General features: G+C 40.1%; 1 protein-coding gene and 1 pseudogene across 6 annotated transcripts in view; one reads left to right on the top strand and one right to left on the bottom strand.

Annotated features, from left to right (window-relative positions):
• Nlrp9b (NLR family, pyrin domain containing 9B) overlaps nt 1-19,395 on the bottom strand; it is a 71,550-nt gene extending 52,155 nt beyond the window's left edge. For 5 of the 6 annotated variants that reach the window (XM_006539938.2, XM_006539939.2, XM_011250564.1 and 2 more), the window contains exons 1-2: nt 19,100-19,395; nt 2,695-2,764 (exon numbers count right to left, since the gene is read on the bottom strand). The gene's annotated coding sequence lies outside the window, so the exon portion shown is untranslated. Of the gene's footprint in view, nt 1-2,694; nt 2,766-19,099 lie in introns of those variants that run through there. The other variant, NM_194058.2, reaches the window with a different exon arrangement.
• On the top strand, nt 586-704 carry n-R5s152 (annotated as a pseudogene).
• Nucleotides 19,396-19,417: the final 22 nt, after the last annotated feature.

The raw sequence follows: 19,417 nt of genomic DNA, 5'->3' as shown, positions 1-19,417 counted from the left end.
ACGAACAAAATTCAATCTTACTTTATCTAAAAGTAGTATTCATTGTATCGAGACATATTAATGCTGAAATATTTAATTAAAATGGTTAACATTTTTAATGGAAAAAATAAATTGAAGAATTTCCTCATGGGAAAAAAAAACTCTCCCCACAAAGTAATTAAAAAAAAAAAAAACTCACCTTATAAGTGGATCAGTGCAACCAATGTATTCAGCTACTAGCCACGTCTAACTCCTATTACACTAACTGACAACTGCTTTAACAAGAACATGACCTTTATAATAACTACCTCAGAATAATTCACATGTTCACTATGACAAAACAAATTAAACAAGGGAAGAAAATCCATGGGCTGGAGAGATGGCTCAGGGATTAAGGGCATTGGCTGCTCTTGCAGAAGACCTGAATTTGAATCTTAGCATCCACAGAGTGGTAACTGTAACTCCTGTTCCAGTGGACTTGATACCCTCTCTGACCTCCACAGGGACCAGGCACATACATAGCAGACAGACATATGTGCATGGCAAAACATCCATACAATAAATGTAAATGCAGATATAAAACTTGGAAAAAAAAAAAAAAACTTTGTCTATGGCCATCCTGCCTAGACTGTGCTTAATCTTGTCTGATCTCGGAAGCTAAGCAGGGTCAGGCCTGGATAGTACTTGGATGGGAGACCACTTGGGAATACTGGGTGCTCTATGCTTAATAACAAACACAAAACCAAACATTTTATCCTCTTTCATGACTCACGTGTCCTTTCCTCAGTCAACACCAATTACTACCCTCTGTATTCTTTCTAAGCAAGACTATAGACATATTTACATATGTTTACATATATACATGGGAAATATGGAGGAAATGCAGTGCCTTCATATCAAATGATTATCCTTGACAACATTTCATTTAAAGAAAAAAAAATGTTGTTCTTCCAGGGTCTGCATTTTTTTTTTTTTTTTTTTTTTTGGTTCTCTGTGTAACCCTGGCTGTCCTGGAACTCACTCTGTAGACCAGGCTGGCCTCGAACTCAGAAATCCACCTGCCTCTGCCTCCCAATCACACCCTGAGATTAAAGGCATGCGCCAACACTACCCGGCCTGGGTCTGCATTTCTTGAAATCAAAATCTAGGATCTAGGATGCTCAAAAATTTATTCTGCTTATTAATGCACTGCTTCAAAGTAACCAATCACATGACAGCTGTAACTGAGTGCTCAGTGAGACACAGAACTTCCCATCTTTAGGAATAAAAACCTCGTGGGACTTGTACAAGGTGTGCTTGATTTGACAAGGCTATATACACTTCTCAAGATGTAAAAGTTTAACAATTTTTTATGCTCATGAATGGTTTGCCCACATGCATCCCTATATAACCACAAGCATCCTCAGAGGCCAGAAGGCGGCACTGGAACCCCTGAAACTGGAGTTACAGGCGTTTTTGGGCCACCATCTGAGTATCAGGAATACGACCCAGGTTCTCTGGAAGAGCAGCAAGTACTCTTAATTGCTGGGACATCTGCCGAGCCCCAGAAGGAATTCATTGCTCTTGGGACATTATAGGCTAGGATCCTCATACAATGGAAAATATTTGTCTTTTAAGTTTGTGTCGTCTCACTTAATATTATATTTTCCATGTCTATCCATTTTTCTACTAATTTCATAATTTCTTCTTTCATTATAACTGGCTATAATCCAGTGTTTATATGTACCACACTCTCATTATTAGAACTCATTTTCTTACACTGTAACTTAGTGCCCATTGAGCAGTCTTTCTCCATCCCTTCCATCTTCCTCTCCCCAGAGTATTAACCATTCTTCTCACTGCTTCTAAGAGACAAATTCCCTAAGTGTCTTTGGAATCTTAATTAAGTACCCCTTAGAAGTGAACTCCCATGACATTTACTTTTCTGACTGATTACCCATTAGGAAAGAAAGCTACCTATAAAGTCATGTACATTATAAAGAAATACCATCTTGACTATCAGGAACTCCAAAAGAAAATATTCAACAACAAATGGAAGCGATTTGATTCAGAATCAGTAAAAATGTGGCCAATAATCTTACACAAAGGTGTTCCACACCATTAGTCACTACCTCCAAATGGACGTCCATTAGGAAGAAAACTACCAAAGCATCAGTAAAAACACTTCAAAAACAGTTCAAACATTACTTTCTGAATCAGAATCCAAGGTCTCCCCAAAACAATTTCAATTCAGAATTTACCAGTTGAAGACAAAAATCCTTGAAGCCACAAGTAAGATTTTAGACAGGTCTCATTATGTAGTTCTGACGGGTCTGGATCTCACTGCATAGAGCAGGCTTATCTCACTCACAAAGATCCACTCACCCTGTTCCCCAGTTAGTTAAAATTTAAGCATACACTTTAGTATCACTTAAAAGAAACCAGATTTACTTATACAGAAGTGAATATATATATCTTTATTTATGCATATATATTCACATATACACATATGTGTGTGTATGAAAGAGAGAAACTGAAGACTGTGACACACAACAAAGTAACTGAAAGGAGTTATTTTCCATTCCTATAGATATAGTATATACACAGCATATGCAATATATAGAACCTACAACTTAATAGGTGTGCAAGGCAGGCAGTATAAAGATAAAAGTATGGATAGAGTTTGGGGAAGAAACCTAGCAGACTACTTCCATCAAAACAATAAGTGAATCTTACCTTTGTCCCAAATTTTCAACACTGAGAATCCATTTTCAAGCAACAACTGCACACATGCTCAAAAATGCACCTGAAAAAAAAATGAACATTAAAGTGTTTTTGAAGAAGTCACACACTTAGATACCCACAAGTGAGACTAGTCAAATAATGGTTCGATGAATTTGTGCAATTATTAAGTGTCCCGTTAAATAGGCCAGAAATTCAAAGCTGACTGGGATATAAACATGACTCTTAGTTGCTAACCAGCAGGAACTTGCATCCTTGAAAGAGACCAAGAGGGAGTCCTAAATGTGCTAGAGACTACACTGTCTTTGTGAATCTGACAAACTCTGGTTGTAGAATGAAGACTACACAGTTCACATGTTGGCTAAAACTTTTCATTTTTCATCAACATTCACAGCAGCACTGCTCATTACAGCTAAGAACTGGTCGTGGCTAGATCCCCATCGCTGGATCAATAAATGGCATAGGTTTTCCAACACATGGGCATTATTTGGTCACCACAGGGAGGCAAATGCTGGCATGGACAGACCTATAAAGGGGATGGTAAATGAAATAATACACTTATATTCCAGGTATTTGAGGTACTTAGATTGAGTTCATAGTGTGGGAAGGTAGAATCTAGGGATTGGAAGAAGACAAGAAAGGCAAAATATTTAATAGAAATAGTTTCTGTCGAGATTACTGGCAAGTTTCTGGAGATGGATGTGTAACCAACAAAATAAGTATATTAAACCACTGAACAGTGCCATATGCTTAACAGTGGCGAAAATGACAGGTGCCCTACCAGTGTGTTTTACAAGTTTTTAAAAACTTCATGAGCTCCAGGATCTCTTCCTAATCATCTTTTCCTGTTAGGCTAAGACTTTCCCTGAAGGTCTAGGATCTCCCACAGATGTTTCAAATGTTTGACTTCCTAATCAGCATTAATCCTCAAACTACATCCAATATTCCCCACTGATGCTCTTGAAACTTTATGGACCCATAGAGATGACTTTAGGCTCTAGCCCATTATCATTTCATGACAGGAACCTCACTGGTCCTGCCAACACCTGTCTATCTTCTCATAGAGGGCACCACTTGGCTCACTCCACCTGAAGCACCTCTCTTGTGCTTATCAAGGGGGAAAGGATGATGAAGAAATGATTTTCTGATAACTTAACATGCAGCTAGGATCTCCTACACCCTTAATGATCCAATATCCACAGCTTGCAAATCTCTATGCCTTCAATTAATATTTTTAAAACATGGTTTCAATGAACCCAGACAGACCTCAGACTCACTGTGACTCTGAGGACAGCCCTAAACGGATTTTAGCTGGTCTTTGCTACTTTGTGGGTTCTTCATTTTACCACCTTTCATCCCTCTGGTTTCACCACCTACTAGTAGATAGCAGAGAAACAAGAATAGAGGGGAAACAGATCCCTAAATGTAATTTTCCCTTTTGTTGCTTATATGACCATGGCTATTAACAAACTGCAACCAACCTCCCTAAATGACCAAGAACTGCATACCATGCCTCTCAGGAATACAGCATTTATGTACTCTTTGAAAAGTTCCTGGAATTCCAGATACCACACAACTGCAGAACCTAACTGCATCTGGCAAAGCTGTGCTGCTGCTGGAACATGAGACAAATTATAGTCAGCTGCTGCAGACATCATGAAGCAGCACTACATTCCCTGCATGTGGGATTACCACGAAAGCACATTCTTAGACTATTCCTATGTTCTTTAAAGAACCCAGAATGCCAGAGTTCTTTAAAAATGTCAGTACATTATGTCCTACAGTATCTACTTCCCAGGTTCTGAGATTACAGATGTGATCTAGCATTGCTGTATTGGGTCAGGACTCTCAAGACCAAGTTTTCAGACCAAGTTCTCAGCACAAAGGAAATGTATTTGCCACAGAATGGCACAGGGCAGGGAAAGGGAACAAACAAGGAGATAGAAAATGAGTGAGAAAAGGAAGGGGGAAAGGAGAGGGGAGAAAAGTGGCAAGAAGCAAGGGGTATTTGTGTGGTTGTGGGTTGGGCACAAAAAACTATCTCAAGATAGAGACATACATGGCACATAGGCCAATGGTGGTTTATAAAGGTACAAGGGGAAATCCTGTGTTAAGATGGGCTAATCTTAATTGGGTATGTTAGTTGGGTGAGTCAATGGGGGCTTTTTGTTACTGAACTTCAGTACTTTGATAGCTGGACCCTCAAAGTCAGCTTCGGGAGGAGAGGTTGGCCAAATGAGGGAATAGATCTTTGAGGGCTAGCTATAGGGATGTAATCTAATGGTTTTTAGCATTGCAGAAGGAATGGGGGAGAAGGGCAAGGCCTTCAATGCCATGCTAGCCACATGTGAACTAACTAGAGTCCCTTCACTCATATGATACAATGCCAACGAAGGAACCTCACACTCAGTGCATGCAAGGCAAACACCAAATAAGCCATGTTTTCAGCCCCAATTAATTTGGAGGACCTTCCAGAATGCACCAGAGACCTGGAACATGAGACACTCTCAGAACTCAGAGGAAGGGACCTTAGATGAAATGCCTGACAAGGAGAAGGAACTTATAGAGCCCACCTCCATCAGGAAGACAGGACATCAAGTGAGGGAGAGGGGGGCCATTCCACACTCACAACTCTGACCCATAATTGTTCCTATCTGAAAAAAAATTACAGAGATGGAAATGGAGAGGAACCGGAGGAAAAGAAGACCCAAAGTGAGGTCTAGCTTAAGGGGAGGTCCCAAGGCCTGACACTGTTACTGAGGCTATGGAGTGCTCACAAAAAGGGACCTAGCATGACTGCCCTCCTAAAGACCCAACAAGCAGGTGAGTCAGATGCAGATATTTGCATCCAAGCAATGGACAGAAGCAGCTGAGCCCTGTTGTTGAATTAGGGAAGGCTGAAAGAAGCTGAGAAGAAGGGTGATCCTGTAGGATGACCAGCAATCTTAATAAATCTGGACCCCCAAGATCTCTCAAACACTGGACCACCAAACAGACAGCATACACCAGCAGATAAGAGGCCCCCAACACGCATACAGTAGAGGACTTCCAGGTCTGTGTTCATTCAGATGATGCACCTAACCCTCAAGAAACTGGAGGCCCCAGGGAGTTTAGAGGTCAGGTGGGGTAGGGGATGGGGACATCTACATGGAGACTGGGTAGGGAGGAGGTATGGATGTGGAACAGTCGGAGGGTAGACGGGAGAGGGGGGCTGAAATATGGAGCATACAAAATAATTTTTTTTTATAAATGAGCATTGATTCCTTTTGAATGAGTTCTTTTCTTTCACCCAATTTAGAGTTGGAAAACAGAGAGGTTTAATTTTTTCTTAACTTATTTTGAGACAGGATTTCACTGGATAACCTTGGCTGGCCTGAATCTAACTACAGAGACCAGGCTAGCCTAAACCTCAGAATGATTTGCGTGTCTCTGCCCCTCAAGTACTGAGCCTGAAGGTGTGTTTCACCAGATCCAGCCTATTACATGTTTTATTTGGAGGTGGGTGCATGTATGTGAAGTCCAGGGGAAAGCTTGTGTGAATTCTGTTTCTCCTTCCATCAAGTGGTCCCGCAGATGGAACTCAGATAGCAGAGTTGGTAGTAAGTAAAGTAAACCCCTTTACTAGCTGAGCTATCTCATCAGCCCAAAGTTAAAATAGACACTTAAAGGAAAGAAACGTTGAGTACACAATCTCTATACACTGGCATGCTTTTCATTAAAATTCTTCCTTGTAGCAACAAAAAGAAAGATAATATTATTCGTGGAGCCCCTACTTCTTGTCACTCCTCTAAATAAGTAAGATTTCCATTGAGAAATTGAACTATACACTGACTTTGCAGTTAATTTTATGGACTTATATGAAATACTGAACTAGGGACAAAGGTTTACTCATGGTTCTGTAGACCACCAGTAAAACACTGAATAGAGAAAAGTCACAGAGAGAAGACATTTCACTAGAAGAAATGAGTTCCTTACCCAGTCTGAACCTGGTCCCATGGGCTGGTACTTATCAAAGGACCACTGTGAGAGACTAAGAATGAAGAAAAAGCCATGCTAGCTTTTTGATTGGCTGTAGACTCTCTCCATTTCATTGGCTGCTGTGTCTCTATCATTGGACACAGGCTTTGCCAAAATATTTCACCTGTGCTCTTAGGTCCCAAGTATAAATTATCAGCATTGAGCTGCCTTCTAGAAACTCTCATAATGCTAGTAATTCTATTATCAGTATTATGACACTGAAACATTAGTATAGTTCCAGGACCTGCCTGAACAGCCTTCTGCTCTCAATGAGGGAGAATAGTCATGTGACCCATTCTGCTTATAATCTGAATCAGATAATCTCCTTTTTCTGTGTGACATTTCCCAAGGAAAAGCAAGTAGCTCTGGATTTTAAGAGCAGATCTTTGGGAGTCAAGTGAGTGGTGGTTGTTGACTGACTGATTACATTTACAAAGCACAGCAGCTGTCATCTGCGGGTGTCTAACAGCACCCTGAGTTTCTCTTGCATCTTTAACATCAAGGGGAAGCTGATGATTTGTGCAAGGTTCTTCTCACAAAGGCACCACACAATCTGATCAGCCTACATTAGCAATAATCTCTGGTTTTCAAAGCTCTTAACATCACCAGAAAGGAGGCTGAAGTTGAGCAGACAGCTGCCTGCTCAACACAAATGTTAACAATGTTCCTGTTTCCCTACAGCAGGGGTTCTCAGCCATGCTAATGCTGAGTACTCTTTAAAACAGTTCCTTGTGTAGTGATCCCACAGCCACAAAATTATTTCATTGCTACTGTAAGTTTGCTCTTATTATGGGTCATAACTCAAATATCTATGTTTACTGGTGGTCTTAGGTGGCCCCTGGGAAAGGGTATTCAACCCCCAAATAGTTTTCCATCAAATACTGAGGTGTGCCTCAGTTTTACCTAGTGAAACGGAGCTTAGATACTTCTGAGCACTTCCTCTCCAAGATATTCTTCACCATCAAACTCCTTACTCCTCCCTTGAAATTCTAACCTGATTTCCTCACTTTTTATTTCTAAATGGTACTTAGCTGTGTCACAGATAACACATTATAGAAAGTATCTTGATCCCTTTTTAAAGTATGGTGTAATGTTTATTTCTTGATAGTCATGCACATACAATGGTACATGTGTGTAGGTGAGAGGACACGATGGAGGAGTCAGTTCTCTCCATCCACAATATAGGTCCCAGGGATTGAACTCAGGTTGGCATGCTTGGTGGCAACCCCTTTCACATCTTGAGTCATCTCACTAGTTCCTTGTCTTCTGTCTTTCATTTTCACTTGTAGTGACTTATAAGCTGTTATGATAGCTGAGTGGATTGAACAGCTGCTGTGAAAAGCTAACAGCTTGAGTTCAACCCCCAGAACTGTCATAAAAGGTGGATGAAAAGACCTCATCCCAAACGGTCCTCTGACCCCCCATGTATGTGCCATTACACAGGTACCTGCATCTACCCAATAGCAAATAAATAAATAGGTAATCAATTCATTAACTGTAGTGTCTGATAGGTGCTATGGAATTCTGAAAAGATTAAAGGTGGATTGCTCTGTGTCCTATTCTTTGTCATTCCTGTGACCAAGTGCAATATCTGAACTTCCTCTGATAGACCTAGCGGGGAAACCCCCACTCCATTCCTGATTTGGCGTGCACCCAAGAATCACGAACAGAACAGAATGCCTTGATGTAATTACATGAGGTCGTTTAATTACGGAACTCCAGACCGATATGCATCCCACACAGGAGATAACGGATGTCGGCCACAAGGCTCGAAAGCTAGGGGGTTTTTATGGGGTAAGGGGCTTAGGGGTGTGGAATTGAGCACAGCGACACACTATTGGCTTATTCAAACATCAGCAGAAAAATTACATGTACGTGCAGGGTGTCAGAGTTCTGTGAGTTGTTGACTCAGTTTAGATAGCCCTGTTATGTCCTCACATTCCCCTTTATCTTATGGTCAAGATGTTCCCAGGAATGTTTTAACTACGGGGCATACCCAGGTTTGTTTTTCTTTTTTTCTCAGCCCCAGGCAGCCTCTAAGCTCACAAACAACCAGCAATTTCTGAGTACTTTATATGACTTACAGATCTTGAAATTTCATCTTTCTTTCACCTCTTGTAGTTAATGACTATTTTAATTATAATAATGGTGTTGAGTATAAGTATGGCCATGGAGAAGAAGATGCTGAAGATGACAGGGATGTAAAGGATGATAGTGTTTATAATAATGAAGGAAGTTAGTATGTGTTTTGCTCTTCTAAATATAAATATTTAACATGACTGTACATACATTGTATATACATCAGCTTCTCAGAAAAGAGCAAGAGAAATGTAGCCTCAATCCAATCTTGTGGACTGTTTGAGAATGCTTCCCAAGAAGGCCTGGTAACGCTATTGAACACACATTATCCAGGACAGACATGGGATATGGTGTTGAGCCTGTTTCTATGGGTCAATCAGGAAGACCTCTCAAACATGGCCCAGAAAGAAAGAAGAAGTAAGTGACAATAGAGAGAAAGGGGAACACATGGGGAAATATCAGGTACAAGCCTTTGTCAAAGACAAAGTCAGGCACTACCTCAGAGAAAAGGCTGGAAAAATATTTGCAAACAAATGGTTCCAAGAAACAAGCTAGAGTAATCATTCTAATATCCAATAAAATCAACTTTCAAGCAAAAGTTACCAAAGAATGAGGAAGGATACTTCATACTCATCAAAGGAAAAAAACTACCAAGATGAACTCTCAATTCTGAGCATCTATGCCCCAAATGCAAGGGCACCCAAATTGGTAAAAGAAACTTTACTAAAGCTCAAAACTCACATTGAACCTCACACAATAATATTGAGAGATTTCAACATCCTGTTCTCACCAAAGGACAAATCATGGAAATAGAAACTAAACAGAGACACAGTGAAACTAACAGAAGTTATGAACCAAATGGATTTAACAGATATCTGTAGAACATTTCATACTACAACAACAAAAAAAAAAAACCTTCTTCTCAGCACCTCATGATACCTTCTCCAAAACTGACCATATAATTAGTCACAAAATAGGCCTCAACAGATACAAGAAGATTGAAATAATCTCATGAATCCTATCAGATTACCATAGACTAAGGTTGGTCTTCAATAACAGCAAAAACAACAGAAATCCCACATACACATGGAAACTGAACAACTATCTACTCAATGATAACTTGGCCAGGGAAGAAAGAAAGAAAGAAATTGAAGACTTTTTAGAATTTAAGGAAAATGAAGGCACAACATGCCAAAACTAATGGTACACAATGAAAGCACTGCTAAGAGGAAAATTCATAGCTCTGAGTGCCTCCAAAAACAAACTGGAGAGAACATACACTAGCAGCTTGACAGCACATCTGGAAGCTCTAGAACAAGAAGAAGCAAATACACCCAAGAGGAGTAGATAGCAAAAAATAATCAACCAAGTAGAAACAAAAAGGACTATACAAAGAATCAACAAAACCAGGAGCTGATTCTTTGAGAAAATCAACCTGATAGATAAACACTTAGCCAGAATAAACAAAAGGCACAGAGATAGTATCCAAATCAACAAAATCAGAAATGAAAAGGGAGACATAACAACAGAAACTGAAGAAATACAAAAAAAAAAAAAAAATTCATCAAATCCTGCTACAAAAGCCTATACCCCAAAAACTGGAAAATCTGGATGAAACGGATAATTTTCTAGACAGATACAAGGTACCAAAGTTAAATCAGAATCAGATAACCATCTAAACAGACCCATAACCTCTCAGGAAATAAAGTCTCCCAACCAAAAAAATCCCCAGGACCAGGGGTTTTAGTGCAGAATTCTATCAGATCTTCAAAGAAGACCTAATATCAATACCCTTCAAATTATTCCACAAAATAGAAACAGAAAGAACAATACTTAATTCGTTCTATGAAGCCACAGTTATGCTGATACATAGACCACACAATGACCCAACAAAGAAAGAGAACTTCAGAACAAATTCTCTTATGAATATTGATTCAAAAAAAATACTCAATAAAATTCTTGCAAACCAAATCCAAGAAAACATGAAAATGATCATTCACCATGATCAAGGAGGTTTCATCCCAGGGATGCAGAGATGGTTCAATACACAGAATTCTGTCAATGTAATCCACTATATAAACAAACTCAAAGAAAAAAAACACATGATCATCTCATTAGATGCTAAGAAAGCATTTGACAAAATTCAATACCCCTTTGAGCCTTGATCAGAAACTTTGTCTTGGCTTCATTCTTCTCTCAATCCCTGCCCCTACCCCGCCCCCATCCTTTTTCATTTCCAGCCCTCCTTTCAGGTGCCCATTTCAATCATGGCTGCTGGACAGCTACAAATATTTTATCTCCTGTCTTTGCACCTGCGGTGTATACCCTTAGCTCCTTCTTTATGACCTTCTGTTAAACCCCTTGGGATGTGCTTTAGGTTTTTAGATGTCTGTTATCTCAGAAGCAATTAGATTTAATATGCCAATTCTGTTATACAAGGGGAGTGAACATCTTTATCTGCCATCACCATCCCGAAGCGGTGGTGACTGGCATGCTGGTTGTTTCGGCAGAATAAACGTGCTTTGTTCTTGTGTACTATCTGAATCTGGGGTCTTCCTCCAGCAAGTCTAGAATCTAGCCTCATATTTCTTTCCTGGATATGCCACTGTTATATTAAGACTTCAAGAGTTCTGCCATTCATCAATGGAGTTCTAATAAATTAGCCTAACTCAAAGAAAACACTCCACTAGATGATCACAGGTTCAAGATTTTAAGTTTCCTTTGGTTGTCTTTTAACCACACACATAAGGCGTTTCCCATGCTAAAGCTATATGATCAACTATCATATTCACAAGGTCAAATTTTTATGTTTCTTTTTATTGTCTTTTAAATATAAACTTAAAATTGTTTCTCATTCTGCTAAATTTATGTACATTCATTCTTCTGAAGAGAGGGGGAAAGCCCCTCTTGCCCCTTCTGCTCCAGAAAAGGTTTTTGTCTTCCCTAAGCTCAACTTAAAGATTGTTCATGCTGTTAACAAATTTATCTCTTCTGTAAACTTACAAAGATTCTTCCAAGCCTCAGAAAACCCACTCAGATCCACCTCTTGTGGACCAAATCTGGGTAAGTACCCCTGTCAATTACTACCCTAAGCCCCTCAACCTGTTGCATAATCCAGAGAGTGGGATTTCTCACACACACACACACACACACACACACACACACCCGTTCCCTCCCTGCAACCACTAAGACCTAAGGGTTTCAAATGTACATCCAAGAAAACTTTTTTCTTCCTAAATGTATTTAACTTTATTTTCTGCCTCTAATATGTATATGTATTTCAGCATCTTGCCAAGTCCAAGTATTTACCTAAAATCTACATCCAGGACAGCTCCAGAGAAGCAGCCCACAGATGATCTGGTCTGCTCGCACCGACACTTCTATTGGGCCTGTACCTTCCTACCCACAGATGGTTCCACAGACCCTAAACAGCAATGAAACAGCCAGCTCTCTGAGGACTTGACCTTGATCCCAACTTTCTTAGGTACCCCAAAGACAAAACCATCACCCTAAAGTCAGCAGGAAGAAGCTAAAGATCACAACAACCCTATTCCTGCCTCATTATCACCTCTTCCTAGTTTCTCATTTTTGTAATTAAACCAAAATGGAGGCTCTGCCCAACAGTTACCTAGCAACAGCCAGATTAAAACACCCAAGCTTGCTATAAAAGGAATGCCCCCTCTCTCTCTCTCTCTCTCTCTCTCTCTCTCTCTCTCTCTCTCCATCCCTCTTCCCCCTTCTCCCCCTTTCTATCTTTCCTGTCTCTACCTACTCTCTCCCTCTCTCTCTCTTTTCCTTTGTGTCCCTGGCCAGCCTCTCCCCCTCTCTCTTCTCTCTCTCTTTCTGTCCTTCTCTGTCCCCTCTCTTTCTCTGCCTCTACTCCCTTTCCACACCCCTTCCCAGGTCCCAAATTAACTTCCTTTTATGCCTGTGGTATGGCTGATAACCTTGGGTGGGTGCATCAGCACGGGCCCACTAAGGCACCCCCCTCCCCCTGCATCATAGCACATTTTATAAAACGCAGCACCAGTGAAAGTGTAACAGTTTCTTTCCAGCATGGGGAGATCCTGTCCTGTCCAGTATCCCCACCTCACCCCATCTCTCCCCCACCACATCTCTCTCACACACACATTGGTGTTCTGTCCTGACTTCTCTGGATGCTGGACTCCAAACTATAAGCTGAAATAAACCCTTTCCTCCCCAAGTTGCTTGTGGTTGTAGTGTTTTATTGCTGTATGCCAGCCCGAGGCCTACATGAACCGGGTACACTTGGGAGGCAGGCTGGGGCTGAAAGAGACTTAGACTAAGAGAGAAATTAATGGAGACCGAGACACGTTTTCTGTTCAAGGCCCACGAGTTTACTAAGAGACTGTGCTTATAAAGGGGAAGGCCCCCCAGTCCACTTGATGCCTGGAGCCATTCTGTCAGCACCAGCCAGGCTGGTTGCTATTCAGGAATGTCTCAGGAAGACAGGTTCAGCCTCTCAGCAGGTAGCAGAATCTCAGGGCAGTTGTCACTTCAAAAGAAGCCAGCCAAGTCAGAAAGCTGGTGGCCCCACCTCAGTGGCAACAAGGTTGTACCAGCCCACTTCAGGTTTGGAGAGTCTACTATTCCTCCCTAAATATATAATAAAAATAGCTGGACTGAGACATAAGATTTATTTATGCTCCATAGTCCTGCCTGGGAGTTATGGTGGCTGGCAGCCATGCCTGTTTTAGGATCTGTTTAGGATAAGATTTTCCCAAGCCATTCTTATCCGTCAAGGAGAATATATGCAGCTTGTTTGTGTTTATTTTGCACAAATATGGCTCTGTGGTATATTATTAGATTGATATGGCTCAGAAATCTGGTTACCCATCAGTGACTGCCCGGCCTTCATAGCACACCTTATTCCCAAATCAGACCAAAGCCACATTATATACTGAATATGCTTCTTCATATTGATTAATTTCTGCCACCCATGCTTGCTGGAGGTGAGGCTGCACGCTTGCTTGCTGAAATCAGGCTGTAAGGCATTGACTGACCTGCTTGAAGAACAAAGTTGAGATAGTTGAAAAGCAACAGGATAAAAGCTTCTAGGTAGAAGCCCAGATACTTTATTCAGTTGCAAATTAGCGACAATCAAGCTCAGACTCTGACCTCCTGGAGTGGGGGGAGCTGGCTTTGAGAATTAGCAGAAAGGCCGGAGATTATCTGAAAGTGGAGGCTGTGCTCCAAATTAACTTTGCTAGGTAATTAAGATTTTTAGCTATCTTCAATAGTAATCTCTAGTATTGGAATTATTACTAGACCAGTCCAAGATTGAGTTAGAATAACTGGTCACATTGAAGGAAAGAGAAGAATCATTATAACTCTTTCTTTTTTTTTTAAGATTTATTTATTATATGTAAATACACTGTAGCTGTCTTCAGACACTCCAGAAGAGGGAGTCAGATCTCATTACGGATGGTTGTGAGCCATCATGTGGTTGCTGGGATTTGAACTCCGGACCTTCGGAAGAGCAGTCAGGTGCTCTTACCCACTGAGCCATCTCACCAGCCCTATAACTCTTTCTTATTACTAATCTTTCTAAGTCATATTCCACGGTCTCTAATGTTCTATGTCCCATAAGGTTAAAAAGCTTGAAGCAAGGCACCTTAGCTTGTCCAATCTGGGACAAAGGCAAGCAAAGGTGGGTCAAAAACATACACCCAATTCAGCTTTCTTGTCACCACAGTCAGGGCACTCAGCGAACTCACAGGTCAGCTTGTCACACAATTCATTCTGACAGTTGTCATGCTTCTGCAGCATTCTGTGGCGAGAACCTAAGCTTTCCCCTTTCCCCAATAGGGTAGCTGTTCAGGATCAAGCCATATGCCAATAAGTAGATCCTTTTCATTTCACCTAGACATGATTATGTCTAGTTTTAAGATACTATAAGGCATTTATTAAGTTCTTTGACATCCAAATTTCAAAATTCTTAAAATAAAAAATATGATTTAAATAATGTGCATGGGGATATAATTCCTCCCCTTCTTTGTTTTTTAAGAAGCTATAGTTTAATACCTTGTCTTTGAGAATTATTAAATTGTTGACAAAACATCTCAAATACTTGACTGTTATAGTCAGTTTTAATATAACATGGGCAGTAACTAATTACACTTTCAGTTGTTTCTCTTGAAGAGCGGTTGTAACTAGAAGGCTTGAAAAGTTATTAATAGTCACATGTGCATTATTTATTTATTTATTTATTTACTTAATCAGAAATAAGAACATTCTTTTGCAGCAATTGATTAAGTATAAGTCCTCAAGAATTAACACCATTATGTGGAAACAGGTAGAATCTGAGGACACCAAGAACAAATTTTTTTTTCAATTTGACATGCACATTCTCTAAAAGCACCAAAATATTATCTTAAGCCATTACTGTTTTGATTATATAAAGAACGAGATTATTCTTATGTAAGGCCTATAATCTGCCTGAGATATAAATCCAGCATGGCATTGCCTTAAGGGGTCTTGTCCAGACAATCCAGAACAAATTCTTAAATGTCCAAAAACAGTCTTCTTAAAAGAACAACATTTTTTTCTTATGAGTTATATATGCATAAACCATTGCAAATTTGAGAATTTACAGTATCTGAGGGACAAACAATTTTAAGCAATTGTAAGCTCTGAGATATATCTTGATAAATATACAAATTAAAGCTTGATTATTCAACATTTTAAAACACCATCTACAGCACACAATTTAATTATCTGTGCTGAAGCAGGAGGAAACTCAAAAGAATAAGCATGTGATTCAATTCACATATACTTTTCTCCCATAGAAGGCTGTTTTTAAACACAGTAAATGGGATGCATGCATGAATTTATAGAAGGTACAAAAGCATGCATAAAAACAATTTTTAACTTATCTTTAGGATAGTGATTATCAATTTTATTTAAAATGATGATATGCAATGGTCCAAATATCAATATTCTGCAATAACCAAATGAACTGCTGTTTGGGACAAGGAACAGACACTTTGTCAGGTTCTTAAAACACAATTTTTGTTATAGTTTTTCTAAAATATACGAATTTATCTTACAATTCTTTATTAGCACCACAGCAGCCTTAATAGGATGTCAAAACTTTGCTTTGAGGTGAATGCCACCTCGGCCTCACCTGCCTCCAGCCCGCTGCCCAGTCTGAAGAGGCTGAAGCGGCTGACCAGGAAGCCTGGGCAGTGGTGGAGCACCCTGAGCCCCAGCAGGAAAAATACAGCCACCCCCGGCAGGGACAGGCAGATGCCCATGGGAGCAATGGCACACAACCGGCGCTTCAGGCCCACCGCTGAGTCTGCTACAAAGGTGCCCGTTTTTTGGCACCCCCTCGCTCTGTTACCGCTCAGGGAAAGCTGCATACCTCATGGCCCCACACCACAGCATAGGCTGGGAGGTGAAGAAAAATGACTTTACAATAATGTTTTCTCTTACCAAAGAATTGCTGTGGGCACATTTAATAACCCTAACTAAAATAAGCAGCTAATATTTAATTACCATTGATCATAATTGATAACAATTATAAAAGCTTTTTTTATTTTCTGCAAAGCCTTTTGTTCTTTGCCAGTTAATTTGTGTCTCTCAAAATAACATCTGACAAAGGTTTAAGTCACTTTAAGACCTTAAGGTGAGGTCTTAGCCAATTAACTCCTGGAAACTTTTGAAAATAAAATTTTGAAGCAAATCAATTTTTCGTTCTAGATTTTCTGTACCACAATTTTATAGTATAACTAAAACCCTAAATATTAAAAAGATATTGCCTCTGAATCTTTTCTGGAGCAACAGCTACTCCCCAGAACTTAAAGCTCATTGTGTGAGAGCAAAGATTTGAAGTAAACTTCCCTTGAGAGGCATCGGCTAATAAAATACATTCCACTTAGGAAACAATATATGGGCTGGTGAGATGGCTCAGTGGGTAAGAGCACCTGACTGCTCTTCCGAAGGTCCGGAGTTCAAATCCCAGCAACCACATGGTGGCTAACAACCATCTGTAACAAGATCTGACGCCCTCTTCTGGAGTGTCTGAAGACAGCTACAGTGTACTTACATATAATAAATAAATAAATCTTTAAAAAAAAAAGGAAACAATATACACTGAAAAAGATTCAAACTCTTAGCTTCTTGTATAGAAACAGAGACAATAAAAATTTTTCTTACATAATGTAAAGCTATATTAGCCATACCTAGAGGCAAAATTTTCCAGTGATTACCAGTTCACTAGAAGCAAACACTTTACAATTATCAGAATGCAAAGGAAAAAAATAAACTTTTAAATCTATAATGACTTTACATGAAATAGGCAAGCCAGATTGTAATGCCTTTATAAGTTCTACAGTCTGATTGACCTTTTATAAATTTTGAATTTAAACTTTACTTGGAACAACATCTGGATAGATCTGCAACAGTGTTCTTTTAGCTAAAAGAAAATTCCCCTGGAGGCAAGGAGAGGCAAGTTTCAAGAACTTCCTTGGGCATGGTTTGCAAAACAAAAGAAAGTCACACAAGCCTCACTGAGGCTGCTCTGAGTTTTGTATGGCTGTATGGCCACAGAGAGCTGTATTAGTGCTCTCATAAGATGATTACTCTTGTAATTATCTTAATTAACAATATATGGGTGAGTAGAAAATCTTAAATTTGTAATCAAACTGCAAGCTGCAGTCAATGAAACACTGGCATTTTTAACCATAATTTTTAAGTTTCTTTTGCAACGTTAGGATAATATCTACAACCTTGGGAAAACAAAACCCAATTTTTTTATTATTTTTTATTAGATATTTTCTTTATATACATTTCAAATTTCAAATGCTATCCCGAAAGTTCCCCATACCCTCCCACACACACACACACACACACTCCCCTACCCACCCACTCCCACTTCTTGGTCCTGGCGTTCCCCTGTACTGAGGCATATAAAGTTTGCAAGACCAATGGGCCTCTCTTTCCAGTGATGGCCTACTAGGCCATCTTCTGATACATATGCAGCTAGAGTCACGAGCTCCGGGGTACTGGTTAGTTCATATTGTTGTTCCACCTATAGGGTTGCAGATCCCGTTAGCTCCTTGGGTACTTTCTCTAGAGCCTCCATTGGGGGCCCTACAAAACCCAATTTTAAAACAATTTATCATCTTTAAAATCAATATTAGAAGCATTACTATCATATTATGAAGTTTGGCTGCCAATTTATACCTATGAATGCATGACAGTGCAAATTTTAATGCTTCATTAAAGAGACATTGTTTGTTTTAAATCTTATCTTTAAGTCTACCTATCAGGATAAGAATCACATTAAATATTATCTCAACTAGAAGTGTCCTTAGAGGCCTAGCTTTTTGGCCTGCTTTATGCCACGTGTTGGAAAGACTCCAAACCTAAGTCGCCAATTTAAAGCTGTCTTGCTACCAATGTTACACCTTTAAGACCAGTAAAAAACCAAATGCAGTGGCTACATGAGTCTTGTAAATTTAGACCAATCAAAGAATTTTACTTTTTATAGCTATAATTATAAGATAAAAAAGCACTTTGTCATTTCCTAAACACAATAATCACGATTGCAGAGAACCCTCCAGGAAAAAAACAACTATCAGCTTTTTTGCCCCAAAACTAAGAAGCTGCAGACTCCCTTTCTTTGAAAGCAGCTTTTCCCAGTAGTGGCTCCCCTGCTGTGCCTGATCCCTGGCTAAAGTGTGGCCACTCTCTGGCTTTGCTGAACCAGCAGCTAAAGTCTCAGCCATTTTTATTTTCCAACATGAAACACAGAACATTCAGTTGTTCAGACAACGGGACAAAACACACATGGATTGACACGTAAACGGATTTGGTGCACCAGACATTAGACAACACAAAGAGGGCAGAGAACTTCTGCTGCATGGGGCCAGAGAGAATAAAGCAAGGCGTCCCTCGATTTCTCTCTGTCTCTGGGAGAATTTCAAAATCCATTTCCTCTATTTTATTTTATTGTATTGTATTGTGTTGTATTGTATTGTATTGTATTGTATTGTATTGTATTATTTTAAACCCTATTCCTCTAGCCTAATGTAGTTCTCGACTGCGGACAACCACCTGTTTCATTATTTTAAACCCTATTCCTCTCACCTGAAACAGCTTTTGAAAGCTGCGGGCAACCGCCTGACTCAAAGTTTCTAGCCCCACACATATTTCGCTGTCAAACCTAAGTGGACCCAGCGCTGGGTCAGCACTGTTCCAAAGTTAGCCCGTATCCTATTGCACCTCCAGTAACACTTTTAAAAATGAAGTTTAAAGCCAGCACTAGCATAAATACCTGTTGCTCACTGTGCCCGATACAATCCTCTGATTCTTTCCTTCTCATGGAGCTCCACACAAGATAGCAATTCCCTCAGGGTTTTTCCGCCGTTCCCAATGTCCCTGGTTCGGACACCAATCTGTTGTATGCCAGCCCGAGGCCTACATGAACCAGGTACACCTGGGAGGCAGGCTGGGGCTGAAAGAGACTTAGACTGTGAGAGAAATTAATGGAGACCAAGACACGTTTTCTGTTCAAGGCCCACGAGTTTACTAAGAGACCGTGCTTATAAGGGCGAAGGCCCATCTTCCTCCTCCCCCTACCCCCCCCCCTCCC

The sequence above is a fragment of the Mus musculus genome, chromosome 7, assembly GCF_000001635.26.
Source record: "Mus musculus strain C57BL/6J chromosome 7, GRCm38.p6 C57BL/6J".
In the NCBI taxonomy this organism is placed as follows: Eukaryota; Metazoa; Chordata; class Mammalia; order Rodentia; family Muridae; genus Mus; species Mus musculus.
Note: the sequence above shows the minus strand (reverse complement) of the source record. Positions and strands in the feature narration are given on the sequence as shown.